The sequence below is a fragment of the Lepidochelys olivacea genome, assembly GCF_965140295.1.
Source record: "Lepidochelys olivacea isolate rLepOli2 genome assembly, chromosome: 10".
NCBI lineage: Eukaryota > Metazoa > Chordata > Testudines > Cheloniidae > Lepidochelys > Lepidochelys olivacea.
In genome coordinates, this window is record NC_140420.1 from 58760766 (window position 1) to 58776775 (window position 16010).

Here is a 16010-nt window from a genome sequence, read left to right on the forward strand (position 1 = left end):
TGGTAAAAGTCTATACTTTTGGAGCAGGGAGACCGGAGTTCTACTCCTGCTGTTGCTGTGAAGTTCTATTTGGCTATTGTGTTGAAGACGACCATGAAATCTTACGTAGCTAGAGATTTGTTACAATATGCATTCTATACGGCTTCATTTTGAAGTAAATAATAATGCAATGTATTGCTTTATTATACTATTCTGTACTTTTGGATAGATTAAAGCAAATGTGCTGTTAATAAATTTTGTTCGCATCGTGTCAACCAAATTTTTTTGAAACATTATGCATGTGAGCATGGGCTGTGATCTATTGCTGGATGGTGCAAAATTATTTTGAGTGATTTATTTTAGACAATAGGGTTTGATAAAATAAAAGAGGTCAGTACATATCTACATCTTCAGGTTAGAAAATGGGGTTGGGTTATTATAAATCAAACACTGAACAAGTTACCGTAGAATTGCACTTTATTGAAATGCGAAAGCAATGCAAGAATTGCACATTCACTCCAAAGGCCTTCACAAATTATGCCGAACTTCATCAGAGCTGTGCCAGTATCTGAAAGGCACTCCTACAATGAACTGATGGTTCCTCTAGATACATAACTGAAGAATGAGGCACTAAGTCATGCTGGCTATGATTTGGACATGTCACTCCTGAGTTGTTTTACCTCTTTCTGAGACCACTAATCTAATCTTTACAAAGCAATCTTATTCTGTAATCAGCCTGCTACATTTTGGGGTGTTCATCTCTTCCTGTGGCAATACTAATCTACTTCCTCCTGGTATCGTCTGAGGAAAGTAATCAGCTCCCTTGTCTCTGAAGACTTGCTTCCCCCTCTTTTAAGGGCTGAAGTTAGCATCCTTGCTTCTGGAGTATCCAACAGTGCTTGTCCCTAGTGTAACAGTCTGTACATCCAACTCCAGTTGTGTTGAATAAAATCAACCTTTATTTGTGATCTCTTTATTTTGATAGAAAATAAAGAGAATGTGCAAATGAATGTTTGTAAATAAACACATCTATTCTGAGAAAAATACTGCTAGAGGTGTAACAAGCATATGTTAAAGTATGGATACATTACCTACAACATAAATTATGTAAATTATTCTCTCCCTGTTTACAGTGGTGGTGCCAGGAATCTTTCTGTTTCCCTCAAAAAGACAAACAAAGATGCAGGAAAGACACCGCCTTAGCTGTGCACAATTATTCAGCTCCAGTTCTGTGATCAGTAAAACAATTCCTTTCTATTTCTACATAAACACACTTTTTTTCTGGAGGGAGCTTGCCTAGCTTTGAGAGTTGGAAGTAAATATACTTTGAAATTAGACATTTGCTTTATCCCATGCTCTGTCACAATGGCCTGAAATAATTAATTACCCATTGATCATTTTTTGAAACTACTAAATAATTCAAATGCATTTAAACACATAAAATGGAAGCAGTAAGACCAGAAACATAAAAACATCCTGAAACCAGACACTGAGTGCTGTTTTAAAACATTTACTGAGAGAAAAAGAGATGCACTTAAACTGTATTGGATTTCTTAGATTTCACTTTAAAAAATGCTTTGCTCAGTAGCTCCTGCCCCACCTGTTTTCCCATTTGGACGAACTTTATGGTTAACTTAAATTGGTTAGTCTCTAAGGTGCCACAAGTACTCCTTTTCTTTTTATGGTTACCTTGGCCTTTCCAGACTATCAATGCTTTTGCCTGGAGCTCTCTAAAGTGACTTTGGAACTGAAGTAAAGATTGGCTTGACCTGAACACTGAGCTGTTTTCAGACCCTTTATATGTTTAACTGTTATGGGACAGCTCTTTATATGGAGAAAATGCATAATGGTTGGGTGTTGTATAAATGTTTCATTGGTATAAGTTTGGTGTATCAGCCCCAACTGTTTATACAGAGAGAATGCATAATAACTATTCATGATTAAAGCTGATCAGATGTGTTTAAACAGACAGCCTAGCTAACTCTGTTGAGGGTTCAAGTTACAATTCAAGGTGAAGTTTTGAGGCTCAGAACCTCACCCCTGCTCTTTTAGCGTTAGCTGAGTAAAAGGGCTGGAGCAGCATACAGGGGCTCACAGGATATTTTAACATTGCAATTAAAAAACCCACAGCACCAAGTCTGAGCCTGGGTCAGCTGACTTGGATTCTCAGGGCTCAGGTTGTGGGACTATGAAATAGTAGTATAAATGTTCAGGCTCAGACTGGAGTCAGGGCTCTGAGACCCTCAAGTCAGCTGCCCTTTTCTGGCAGCGCAGACGTACCCTAAATGTCCTGGTTGCATCCTTGGGAGGATTCCCTTGATGCAGATAGTATGGAAGACTGCTGTAAGGCTGACCTTTGAGGACCCCATCTCAAGCCCTGGTTTAGGAGATGTGCTGGGGTTTGCACTGGTAGAAGAAGGTCTGGGGCTGGGCCACATTGTTGAGCACTATGATATTCTGGGCAGCTCTGAGGTGCATAGGGCAACCCAGGGACCCTTCTATGACTTAGGCTGCAGGCCTTAAAGGCACCTTAGCCTGTCTCCCTTTGAGCTGTGAGTTAGATGCAGCATGGAATTTCAACCTGTATGTTTAGTTACACTGTAAGCTCTTTGGGGCAGGAGTTGTCTTTTGTAATGTGCTTAGTGTGGTGGAGCCAGGATTTCTGGTCACCACCACAATACAAATTATTAGTAATAATACAAATTTAGCCTTTTGACTTGCAGGGAACTGGCTTGATAAACTGGTAGGAATTCACTTTTTTTCCCTCCAGCATAGTCACCCACTGTTTACAGTTGGAATCCTTTTTCTATCCCACTCAAAAGGATCCAGTGCTATCATCTTTAGAAATATGAACAGGAATAACTTGCAAACAGACTCTTTGAGAAGAGCTATAAAAAAGTCCAGTTGCAATGAATACTATAAATTAAAGAGGTAAGTCAGAAATCTTTGGTTTGCTGCAATATCCTAACCAAAGCACTTTAAAAATCTTCTTAATACTTTGTACATTCTAGCTAGCAATCACAAGTTCCATGGGCTGGATTCTGCACTCCGTTCATTTAAACCTCCCACTGACTTCACTGGAAGTTTTCCCCAAATCAGAAGGTATTGTATGTTTCAGTGGTGTTTAGCCTGTGACAAGCTTTGGAAGATCCCTTGGGATAAAAGGTGCTATATAAATGCCAGGACCAGCTCTAGGCACCAGCAAAGCAAGCACGTCCTTGGGCGGCACATTTCCAGGGGCGGCATTCCAGCCATCCTTCCCGCGCCCCCCCCCCCCGGCCCCACTCAGTCAACCAAAGAGCCCCTGCGTGGGGTGGGGTGGCAGGCTCAGCGTGGGGGTCCTGGCCCCGCACCACCAGGGGAGCGGGGCGATGTGGCTCCTCCCCCTCATCTGCCCCTGCCGCATGTGTCACAAGCAGCGGAGGAGCCCGAGTGGAGCAGAGCCCGGGATCGGGGCAGGACTTGCAGCCAGTAAGGGACCAGCTTCCCTGGGCAGCTCAGCGCTGGGTGGGCGCCTTTGGTCCACCCCTCTCCCCGCAGCTGACCTGCCTCCCAGCCGCTCGGTTGGTTACTGTCCCCTCTGCGGGGGTGGGGCTGGGTCTGAGATCGGGCTGGGCGCCCACGGGTGGGATGTACAGCCCCGAGTACCTCACTCCAAACACTGCTATAGCATTACGCATTTTTTTAACGTTACCGGGATCAGTGGCTTTTGGTGAGCGCAGTTTCTCAAAACTGAAATTACTAAAAAAAAATTATTTGAGGTCCACCATGTCTCAAAATCGTTTGTCAGGACTCGCATTAATTTTAATTAAAGGACCATTGCAAAAAAATTAGATTTCACTGAATTATTAAGACTACGCAAGTATAAAAACCAGCCAAATTCAGTTCATATAAATTCTTTTAATTTATGAGAAACTGGGCGCACCGGGAGACACTAACGTTTTTCATTACAGTGTATAGTTGAACCCAAATTGTTTGTAATTGTGATTTTTGTTAAAATTAAATGAATACACTAGTAGGAAATTGTTTTATTTCACTAACTACAAATTCTCTGTTTTCATTTTTTTATTTTAAACAGTCAAAACAAAACAAAACAACATTGCAAAGTGCAAACATGTGTAAAAGCCAAAAAAAGGGGGGGGCAGCCAAAAATTTTTTTGTTTGGGGTGGCAAAAAACCTAGAGCTGGCCCTGATAAATGTAAACTATTCTGCTTTTGAGTTGAGTGTGCTATGCAAATGAATGTTCTGTTAATAATTCCAGTCATTTTGTTGTTACAGAGAGAGCCTGTGAAATATACAGCATAATTTGGCAGTAGAAATCTTCTCTCAAAAACAAGTTTAAAACTGTTCTTAACTAAAGTCTTGGGATTTTAATTTTTATGGGGCCTGGAAGGCTATTTTGATCCTCTTATTTTCAGTAGTAAAACAGAATGCTGTGTTTCTGACAGGCACATGGACTACTGATTTTTAGAAAAAATATGTCTTCCAGACTGTTCCAAATCAGTGAAATAACTTTTGAAGAATTACACATGGTAATCAGTATTTGTTAATGGGAGAATTTATAAACTGCATACCCTTAGCTCTGTGAAATGACAGACTCTAAATAATGACTAATAAATCCTGAAACACATCTCTATTTTAATCTATCCACTATATAATATTTCTGAAGAGCTAAGAATACAATCAAGTGTCATTTTCTGTAATTATTAAAACCCTGACTTTAAGATTGCACATAGTTCAGGACCTCTGTCAAAATCGATATAGCACTAAGAAATGGAGCAGATTACAGGTTGTATTTGTCTTTGATCTAACCATAATTTTTTTTTATATCTCTATCCTTCATTTCATTTTTTTGTTTGTTTTTTCTTCCCTCCCCTGCATAGGAAGCCCTTACTTGGGATTACAGGATTGGGCATTTATGTGACATTTTGGATTCAGTAACAAAAGATATTAAGTCTTTAGCAGATCACTGCAATTGTAGAGTATTCAGCAAAACCATCAATACTGAATGGAGCATATCACTTACAGTCAGGCATGGCTTCACTGGGAGTTTTGGCTATATCAAGATTGCAAGCTTGGACATTTCATCTCTTCCTTCCATTTGTATTCTTTGTGGTGCACTCCACCCCCCTTTTTGCTGACGCTATTCATTTTGATTTTTGTAGTTGGAGCCATTATTATTTAGTTTCAAGGGAAGTAATTTAATTTTAAAAAACAAACAAACATAAATAGGAAAGCAGCAGTGCTAGCTTTATTTATCTTTAAATGGATGAGCCAATTACAGGAAGAAAAACTACCTCATATGTTAAATTACTCACTCTTCAAAATGAATACAGAAGAAACCAAAAGGCAAAGGATTTTAAGGATTCAAAATAAGAGTTTGGAAAACATACTCCGATTCCTTCAGTGTAATGAAGCACATTAGCTTTGCTAACTGAAGGTCACACGCAACCATAAATCCATAGTAAAAGGGCTAGGTCATAAACTATTTCTTTTACACTTGGCTTCCTACTAACAGCTACTAGAAATGAATTATGTGGCCCAATTATTATGTACATGGTAATAGCTGACATTGTATAACGTCTGCAATTTTCCATTATACCAAATAAACAAAAATTCAAATGTAAAATGCCAATACATACAACCATTTTCCAATACAAAGTGCTTCCTTTTCAAGGCTCTTTAGTTTTTTCTGATGCTTATGAGTGCGAGTCTCCTTTTCAGTTCAGTCTAAGCACTCATAATTCAGTTGGTGGTTTTTCAGTATGCAAAATGGATGCACTCGATCTGTCTGCAGGTACACTCAAGGAGGCCCACTGAAAATCTGACCCATCTGAGCAGGCTTTGTGAATGGCCCTCGTGGCCTTGTTGCATTTTGCACTATAGTGTGCAGCAACTCCAGGTTTAGGAATGACTGTAGCTTGCTCCTCCTGAGCAGGTGGATCTTTGAAGCTTCTCAGAAGGGAGACTGTTGGGTTCATGGCAGGATGGCCACAGCTCCATGACTGAACAGCAACGTTATAGGAAGCGCTAGTCAGCTACTTTCCTCGCAAAAGGAATATGCTGTGAGTATCCCTGTCGAAGTGAGAAGGTTCATGAGGAGAATAGTTCTCAACCTTAGAAGAAAATGGACAGAGATCCTTAAAAGCTTCAGTTGCAGGGAGAGGGAAATCAGTGTAAAATGTTTAAATTGTAAATATGTTACACGTGTACTAACTAAAGCACGTGAGTACCTTCTGGGACATAGGCTTCATTTTTATATTTCTCTAAACTTAGGTTCATTGTACTGGTTTGAGTGGCAGAATCTCAGATATATAGAAAATGGAAAAACTTCAAAAGTGATTGTTACAGTCTCTGTCTGGGTATGCTAGTCGCCCAAGGGAATAAAAATCACCTTCGTTTGTGCATTTTGTGATGGCAAATTTGACAGTCTTTTGAGTATTAGGTTGGAGTTTTTGGCTTGTTATCTGATTTATTAAAATATAACATTGTTAAACACATTCGGCATGAACTTCAAACTTTCGACTTCAGCTGCTAACATTAAACCAAAAATAAAATGCATCCTTTGACAATAGTTGTTGGACTTGGATCAGTCACCCTTTGAAAAAGGAGGATGTGTGTTCTGCATAAATCTGGGCTAGACTTAAACACATGGGGTCACTTGCATGTTGAATTTGAAGTTAAGATTAGGCACACACACAACAATAGAAGAAACTACAGTGAGGTTTAAAAACAATTCAGTACAAAGTTAAATTTTATTGCCAGTATTGTTCTTGCAGATCAAAGCTATGCTAATCTAGTCTAGAGTTAATTTAATATTTTGCAGCCTCCTGTTCCTAGGATGCATGCTTTAGGCATTAATATTACTCATTCATTTTTACAGTAAAATACTTTTGGAAAAAAGTCCTTTGCTTTGTTGTGGCCTCCTGAGGTGGAAAGTCACAGAGATGTTAAGTCTCACACTGCTTGCTCCAACTTCATTATATTGGATGGAAGAACTGTCCTAGTCCTATCTCATAACATGCAGTGCTCCCTCAATAAACTTCCTGCTCTGAGGAAGGCTATTTTACCTAGAGGTTGAAACTGTCCCAGATGTTCTCCTGGCCTTCTCTATATGGTACATATTAATATATGTGTACGCAGTATGGTGGGGAGCCTTGAAGAGGGATTTTCACTTGAGGGATGCATCTGTAGAATCGGAAGGTCTTTCTGGAAAATGTGCTATACAGTCTTGTTTTGATGCAGGGGACTCAAACTTGTTCTGTGAGGTGGGCTGAATTCTATATTTAAGAGTGTATTCCTCTCAACCCACAACAGAATTACCGGTGGGAGTTTGATACAAGGGTCAAGGGTAGGTTGTAGCCTTTGGCCAGATCTATACTGGGATCCAGGGCCAGATTAACCTTCTGTGAGCCCTGGTGTCACACATATTTGTGAGCCCGCATGTCATCATTGTGGGCCTGGTGCGGCAGTGCCATAGTATACCCGGTGCTGAATCTCGGGGACATTTTGCATTTTGATCACACACCTCTGCGTGACTATCTGCATTGCCGTACCCAGCTCCCTCAGCCCCCAGGTTTTCTCATTCAGCTGTACACTCACGTGGGTTTACCAGTGTCCAGTGAGCAGAACTTCTGTCGTGATCAGGGGAAACTCCCCACAGATCTATCTCCTTCCTCATTCAGACCTTCTATAGCCTTGTCTCCAGAACCAGCCTATTTCACCAGTCACAGTATGCGGTCCTAGTCTCCGCTCAGAGTCCCAAAGCCAGCAGTTACCTGATCAATTCTGACAAATCCCTCCCTCAGCATCCATCCTGCCATTTGAGCAAGCCACTTGCAAACACCATTTCCCCAAAGTGAGGACTTAACCCCTGGAAACCTGAAGTCATCAGCCTTTCTCCCTCTGCTCCCATCTACATGCTAGTCTACTACCTGGTCACCATCACCTCTCCCCAGGCCTGTTTCCCTTCTACCTTGGACGCTATTCTCCCCTGCAAGCCTGACCTGCTTCCTCTTTCCCTGCTTCCCTTGACATTCCTTTCTTATGGGTGACCTCTGTTCCTTGAGGTTAACTCCAGTTTCTTTATCTGCTCCTAGCTTAATGGCCCCCAGAAGTCACAGAGCCACCTGCAGCTTCTCTGGCTAAAGCCATGGGGCCAATCGCGAGAGGCGAGCCTTAGATAGCTGTAGCTTACTAGTCTAAGGAGGGGTGGCGATTCCAAGGCTGAGCATGTTTGAACCTTGCAACGGCGGCACTATAGACTCTAAATCCTCAGTGCTGGCCCTAGGCAGCCGCATACTCTGCAGTTAGGCACTTCCCTCCTCTAGGCCATGGCTTTAAGTACCTGAGATGCCCATCACCTCCAGCAGAGGCGACCAATTCCCATGCATCCCTCAGCTAGCACATAGTCGAGCAGAAAGTGCAGCCTGAATGATTTTGGAGGCTGTCGTGCCAGGAGGTTCCCATCCCTGAGCAGCAGCTCTGCAACAAGCTCACATGGTCCCGCTCCACTGTGGTACCAGGACCCTGTGAAGACAGTGGAGTTACCCCATGTATAACCAGTTCTGTCCAAAGCCTGTTGAAGTGAGTGGGAGTTTTTTCATTGTCTTTAATGGGCTGTGTATAGAAGCAAAGGACCCCATTCTAGACTCTAGGAGCAAAGTGCATTCTATGCTGCACTGGTTTACTGTTGTAACAGGAAGGTCTCACATTACCTAGTGAATAAGCAACACCTCCTACATCACCTAACTTTTTCTGAGAGTCTTCCCACCCAATTACTAAGTGTAAACCTGCTTCGCTTACAAAGGGTGAAAATATCAGGTAGTATGGTTACCAAAGCAAGGCACTTCTGAATTCAGTAGGAATTTTGGTTGTGCCCAGCGCACAGACAGGACTGATTCCCACCCGGTTACAAAACGTCAGCAAAGTGGAACAATTTTGAGCTTGTGTGATTGGAGGCTATCTGGATCCATATTATAAGACTGTCCTACATAAAAGTTGAGGTGTCTTTTTGTTATTCTTTTGTTCCACTCTTTGTTTCTGTGGGGAATTTGCCAATGCAATATTACTGTCTTCTTTTTAAACAAACAAAACTAAAAAAAATGATAATGGCTGTTGAAAATAGCAATTCCAGCCCTAGTTAGCACTGGGAAGATGCCAGCATTTGTTGCTCAATTTTATCCTACTTTTTTTTTACAGCAAATTACAGTCGATCAGTATATTTTATTTGGGAGAAATAAAGTAACAGCAGCCTAAATTGTGCTTGAGCACTCCTGAATTTTGAGGGTGTTCAAATCTGGTAGGCAGGTGCTAGATTCCCTTTCTGAATATTAGTTAAATCTGGAAAGGAAAAGCCAATTTCTGCTTCCATGGAGCAGCCTCTGCTTTTGGTTCCACACAAAACACTAGGTGGGCCAGCTCTGGTCCAAGAGCTCTGGTTGCACCACACCTGACATAAAAGGAATCTTAGAACTTGGTGAATCTGAGTGAAATTGTGGACCTGTGTCAGTGTCGTCATATTGTATTTGCTCTCTTTTCTGGCCTCGTTGGGTATGTCTATGCTGTAATTAGACACCCGCAGCTGGCTCATGCCACCTGACTCAGGCTTGCTGGATTCGGGCTAAGGAGCTGTCTGATTGCAGCGTAGACATTTGGACTCGGGCTGGACCCAGGCTCTGGGACCCTCCCACCTCACAGGGTCCTGGAGTCTAGACTCCAGACTGTGCCCCAACATCTACACTGCAATTAAACAGCCCCTTAGCCCAAACCCCAGGAGCCCCAGGGCCAGCCGCAGATGTCTAATTGCAGTGTGCACATACCTTTCCAGTCATTCACAGCTCTCTAAATTCAGGGTGTCGTTTATTTTGTATTGAACTAATGCAAATCAAGTCATAGAACTACTGTAGAGTAGAAATAATTAAATTGCTATTTCCAACATTTCAAGGTATTTTCACTGGTAAGTGAAGCTGTTTAGTTTTTTTCAGAAGGGAGAACAGAAAAGGACACTAGCCTTTTTTGTGACCTTTGCTCAAGGGAGCTGGCAGAGCTCAGAGATCCTTTTTTATTTTTTTTTTAAAGTTGCTAATAGAAGCCTAGTTTGTTCCCAAACCATTATTTAGAAGCTTTTGGTTTTTTTCTGCCTGCTGCAGACCAAAACAAATGAAGTTCAGTTAGAACTTGAAATTAGTTCAAAACAAATAAAGGTTTTTCAACACACATGGTAAATTATAAGCATTCCCAGTCCTCTCTTTAAAACCAGGCTGTCGTGTTGAAACAGGGGGACTGCATTGTACTGAGTGTAAAATCTGTGTCTGATAGAGAGTAGGAGGTATAAGATATTGATTTAAAAGGTTCTGAGGCAAACCAGTTAGAGGTTCATTGACAACACAGTGACCATTCATCTTCCAGATTAAATGTAAAATTAAGATCCTGACCACTCATGATCATTTAAAACTCCCAAAGAATCTTTCGAGACTGTTGTCCTGGTCAAATTCCAAATTGCCGTAATTACGTTCTTCCTACCCCTACCCTAAAACCCAACAGCAAGTTCAGATGGAACAAATTTATTCACCATTTGCTGACCTAACTACTGTGGTCATGTTGCAATGCACTATTAAGCAGTTGCTGCCTTTCAGCTTCTGAGTTGCTTCATTTCAGGGGTGTGTGAAGTGATTTGTGGGCATAGTTTGTACTGTGCTTTGAGACCAAAGGTACTGTAGGAGTGTTGTCATTTTAGCCCCAGAATATCTGAGAACTGTGTGGAGGGTGTTTTAGAGGCGCAGTATAGATAAAACTAGTGGCTCTCAAATGGTGAATAGGTAAAAGGCAGGAGATGCTGTTGGACACATAAAAGGAATAGTATATAGGGAAATGAAGTGCTTATGGTTTCAGGTACTGGTTGGCACTGAATATGATTCAAAGGATCGTTTCACTGTGCAGCAAAGCATAATGAGAGAACGCTGGGAAGCAAAAGAAGGATATAGATTTATTGTAATAGGAGACTCAATCATATGCTTTGTGTGTAAAAAGGGGTTAGCTACAGGATTGTTGTTAATCTTCCAGAAGCAAAGATGAAGGAGGTTGCAGAGAGACCTAATACACAATTCAAGAGATTTGATGTTCAGCCTCTTGTAGCGCTATGTGTTGGACTAAATGATGTCAGAGATACTTAAAAGGAAATTCAGACTCTGCCTGGAAACTGAGAGCAAGGAAGCATGAGACAGCATAAGATATGAGAGCCTTTTAAAGGTTTTATCTACCTCCTAAACTGCTCAATCACAGCGGCATGCTCAGTTTCCTGTCCCTCTGACCAGACACCTCATAGCACCTGAACTTTTCACCTTTCATGTTTTTAGGTGTAGATGTTCAGTTGCTAGTCTATTTCTAAAACAAACAGCTTAAAAAAGAAAGCAGCTAAATAAATAACTGATCTGTGCAAACTTGTTTGTCCAGGGAATAGCCACATGCCAAAATAACACTTTGTTCAAACTGCAAATGGATACAATGGATGTAGGGAACAAATTTTCTAGGAGAGGCTGCCAGTTCCATTAACCTTTGCCCCTATGCTGTGAATGGAAGCACAACTGTGCCTGCCTGATTTATCCAGCAGCCTGAAAGCAGAGATTACATCCCAGAACTTGAAGGTTTTCTCGCCATAGATAACTTGAGTTTAGTAGGTACAGCACAGCTACCCTTGCATACTCACGTTCTGCTACAGCGCCTTTCTCCTTCACTAGTGAGCAAAGAAAGTCAGGAAAAATCAGCAATTTATTCCCATCATTTAAAAAAAAATTGTGTGCCCAAAAGAGGACTTGGTGCTTAACAGAAACAGACATGGTCCCTCCCTGAGGAGCTTCCAGTCCAAGGCCCTAGCCCTGTAATTAATCCACTAGTGCAGAATTGGTGTCCATATAGCATCCTACAGACTTTGGTGTGGGGCACTGTACAGTGTAGGGGTCTGTGCTCGGAGTCCCATTGACTTGATTGGGACACTAGGAACACTGTATGGGCATGGAGGTCTGTGCGAGAGGTCCAACTGATTTCAGTAGGATTCTGTATGGGTGCAAGTGTTTGGTTTAGGAGGAGGGAAGTAGTGTTAAAGTGGCTTGGATTGCTGGGCTTCCTTATGATTCTGGTGATGGACCTGTGGCCCAAAAACACAGGGCTGGGTGAGAACCAGGAGTTCTAAGGTGCAGGAGACACATACAATGAGTAAAGCACCCTGTGAACCTTCTGAGGAGTTGAATAATTAGTTAGTGTAGAACTGTGTAAATATTTTAAAAACCCAAACACTTCATTTATGAATGGCTGTGAATAAAATACCTAAGTGCAATTTGCTGTAAAATGTCCCAGAAGTTTGATTCATGTTATTGAAACGTTCATCTCAGAAGTGGGCTATTCATTATTTAGCACTTATAATCATCATTGTGCTGTATGTAGCTTGTATCTGTATTACTTTTGTGCTCGCTTGTTCTTTTTAATGTAAAATAAAGGGAATTGTGTTTGAAAGTATAGGGTTCTCCTTGTATATGGGAAAACAGAAGTTATTCTCTAGACTGAAAAATCTGTCATCCAGTCAGGGAACAGAAAATCTATACCAGGCGACTATAATACAAATGGTGATTAATCAAAGTGAACAGTTTATGAACAACCCCCATAGACTGAATACTAATGAATAATGCATGCATTTGAGGAAACTATGATCAGCTCCTGAACAACCCACTGAAAAATAACCCTTTTTTTTTGTTAAAAGATATTGTTTTAAATAAATAATGTAACTAGCTCTCTTTAATTGGCAGACACAACATTAGCCAATCATAGCATGTTTTCAGCAAGTCCTGAATCACGATAGAACCCTTTTGCACTGTTGAGTGTTTACCAGTTTTCTTGCCTTAACATCTGCTTTAGCCTGTGATGCCAAATACACATCTATTGGTGTCAGAACACAATGTTAAATATTGAAATTACAAAATCCTAGCGCAGTATTTTAGTAGCATTTAATCCTGTTTCTTTTGGGCTTTGTATTTCTTCAGTTATAGCCTCAGTGGTAGGAACTATACAAGAAAATATGCAGATGTACTGATATAAAGGAAAATATAACTTAGAATGGTAAAATTTTCAGATGTGCCTAAGTGACCTATGCATCTAAATCCATATAATTGTTTATTTAATTGAGGGTAAATAGTGGAATTGTATTGAAATAACTATGAAATCTACATGAATGTCAGAATCTCAATGTGGTACTCTGTGGGGATAAAACCCTGCCGCTGCTTGCTTTGAAATCAAGGAGTCTCTGCTGTTTAAGCTAAAGAACTAGGCCTGTTATCTGGAACAGTAACAGACTCCTAAACATCTTAGGTGAACCAGCTAGCAGTAGGACATCCACATAATTGTCACTCCAAAGTAGCATGGAAGTTTCTGATTCCAGCTTTTTGCATCTGATCTCTCTTAAGTTTTGTATCTGTGCAGATCCACGGACTTGAGTGACGTTACTCCAGAGGTACCTATGTTATACCAGAATCTGGCCCTCTGTGTCTCATAGTATGTAACAAAATCAGAACACTCCCTTTCACCTGACTTTGAAACAGATTACAGTTTGATGCAACAATTTTCAGTGTAAAGTGAAGCTTTCAAACAAACATTGATGAAAATTCACTCCTTAGACACAGTGAATAGTGGTCACCAGCTAGTGTCACTATTTTGCGGGTTCTACAATAGAAGCCACCATGCTGCCACACTTTTAAAAAGACTGCAGAATTAACATGTTATATATTACAAATACAAATATATTCTCAAACAAGGTTACTTGTATAATAATCCATATGACCAGAGATACAATTACCGTGTAAATCTCACACACAAACAGGGATCCAGGAAAGTAACTTGGATTTTTTTTTTTAACAGCAAGGCCTCTCCCACATGAACTAAAGGTTATTCTCTCTGTGAGACAGCCACATCACTCATCTACATGTATTTGGTCCACTCATTATAGAGGGCAAACAGAGATCAAAGATAAGCAGTGTTTTCCCCAAGAATTGAGATTAGGGGAGGTGTTGGAATATTTAGGGCGGGTGAGGCCAACAAGGGTTGAGACTGTGAGGGCAAAGGTGGTCTGTATGGCGCCATAGTAAAAACTGAAACATGTTTCACAACCATTTTATTAGATTTAACTCATGTTTTAAAATCGTCACAAAAATTAAAGTTGGCCACTCAAGCCTCCTACGAAGAGCTACATCTACATCCATCTTGGTTTCTTGTAATTTTTCACTTTTTGGTGTCTTCTTGTATGTCCATTACTTCAGGTCCTTTATGATATGCTCATGATCAGGCAAAAGGCGACTTCTTTCAGAACACAAAATTCTATTCAATGAGGAAAAATGCTCAACTGTATGCTCAACTGTAGCGGTTGTGACTGTGAGTAGCAAGTGATAAATTCCTACTTTTTTCATCCCAGGAAACATAGCACAAAGATTGGGTCGAACAACTAGTGAGGAGAAAGAAGTTGAAGTTAAATCTTCGTTCATCGTATAATATTCCACTCTGTGTTCAAAATTCTCTATTTTGTCCTGATCACATAGCAGCTCTATTGCTGGTAGTGCCTCACTCCACTCAACTGTAGGTGTTTTATAAGACAGGCATCTGTAAAAGCTACATGGAGATTGAGTAGAATCCAGAAATTGCTATTGTAGATTTGTAAGAATCGAGTCTGTGTACTTTTTCAGTTGGCTTAACAAACACTTCTTGTCCTCTTCACTTAAAGAGTCAATATAAGTACCTTCATTAATCAGCTTCTGGACTGAAGTCTTTGCTTCTTCCAGTACATTTTCAATGGATATCTCTGATTGATCCAAGGGTAGCTTCTATTGCTGGACAAAGATCTACCACTGTTGTAGCAGATGCCTGGTTGACATTGTTTAATGACCCAAGTGGTTTCAACAGTAGACATACAAGAGAGAGAATGACAATAGTCTTCTCTGAATTTAGTAACAAATGTAGTCCACCAGCCTCACTACTTAAATCTGTCCTATCTTGATGCTTTCCAAAGCCAGTAATAACGGTTGCAGTAACTTTAAGACAACAGCCAAGCATCACTCATGAGAAAGCCAGCAGGTTTTCCCAGGTTGGACTAATTTGAACTTCAATCCCAGTGTATCTTCTATTTGTTTCCAAGATGTTCAGTCCTTTTGGACTCATACTCTTTTTTTCAGCAAAAAACAGCCATTAAGTTTGTGGCTTTTTAATGTCTTTTTAAGATTCTGCGGCTTGTACTAGCACTAGCTGGAGTAGATGGTCTCTGCAGTGTGTATAGGAGAGATTAGGGTTACCCTTTTCTCTGAGCAAAGCTTGTACTCTACTATGTCTTCCAGAGAAGTTTGCACAAGCCGCCATCTGTTTGGGGTTCAATTTACAAGCATTTAACTCTTCTAAGATGTCACAGATGCAGCTGATATGTCTTCTATAACCTGAACATCTAGAATGCATCTACTGGCCTACCACAGACATCAAGATAACATACGCAATGACTTAATACTTGATGCCTATTTGTATTGGTGCTTCATCAACCATGAATGCACATATTTTGAATATGGTGAGAAAGTTCTTCACTTTTTCAACTGCTGTGTCTTTCACTGTTGCACTGCATGCTTCTAGAGAGTCAGCTGAGTTTTTTCAGAAAGATAGCAAGCATTTGCCAGTCTTGTTTGAAACCAGTGTCCAACTTCAGGATTAACAAGTGGCAATGCACTTAACATTGGCCTCCAGTTTGTTGTGTGTGGTATCTTTTGCTTAAATAAAAAGTATGATGCAACAGCCATGTTGGTTCACAGACCTTCTTAACAGCCTCATTAAATTCTTCTAAAACTGGCTTTGACAGTGACTGGCTTATAAGGCTTTCTGCATGTTGATGCATGCCAGAGGCATGGTGTTTTGCAGGCTTTTCATATAGGTTTTCAGTATTGGCTTAACTGATCAGTCGGGCAAACCAAGCTCCTCCACTTTTACTAGATAAATCCATGATATGTCCACATCT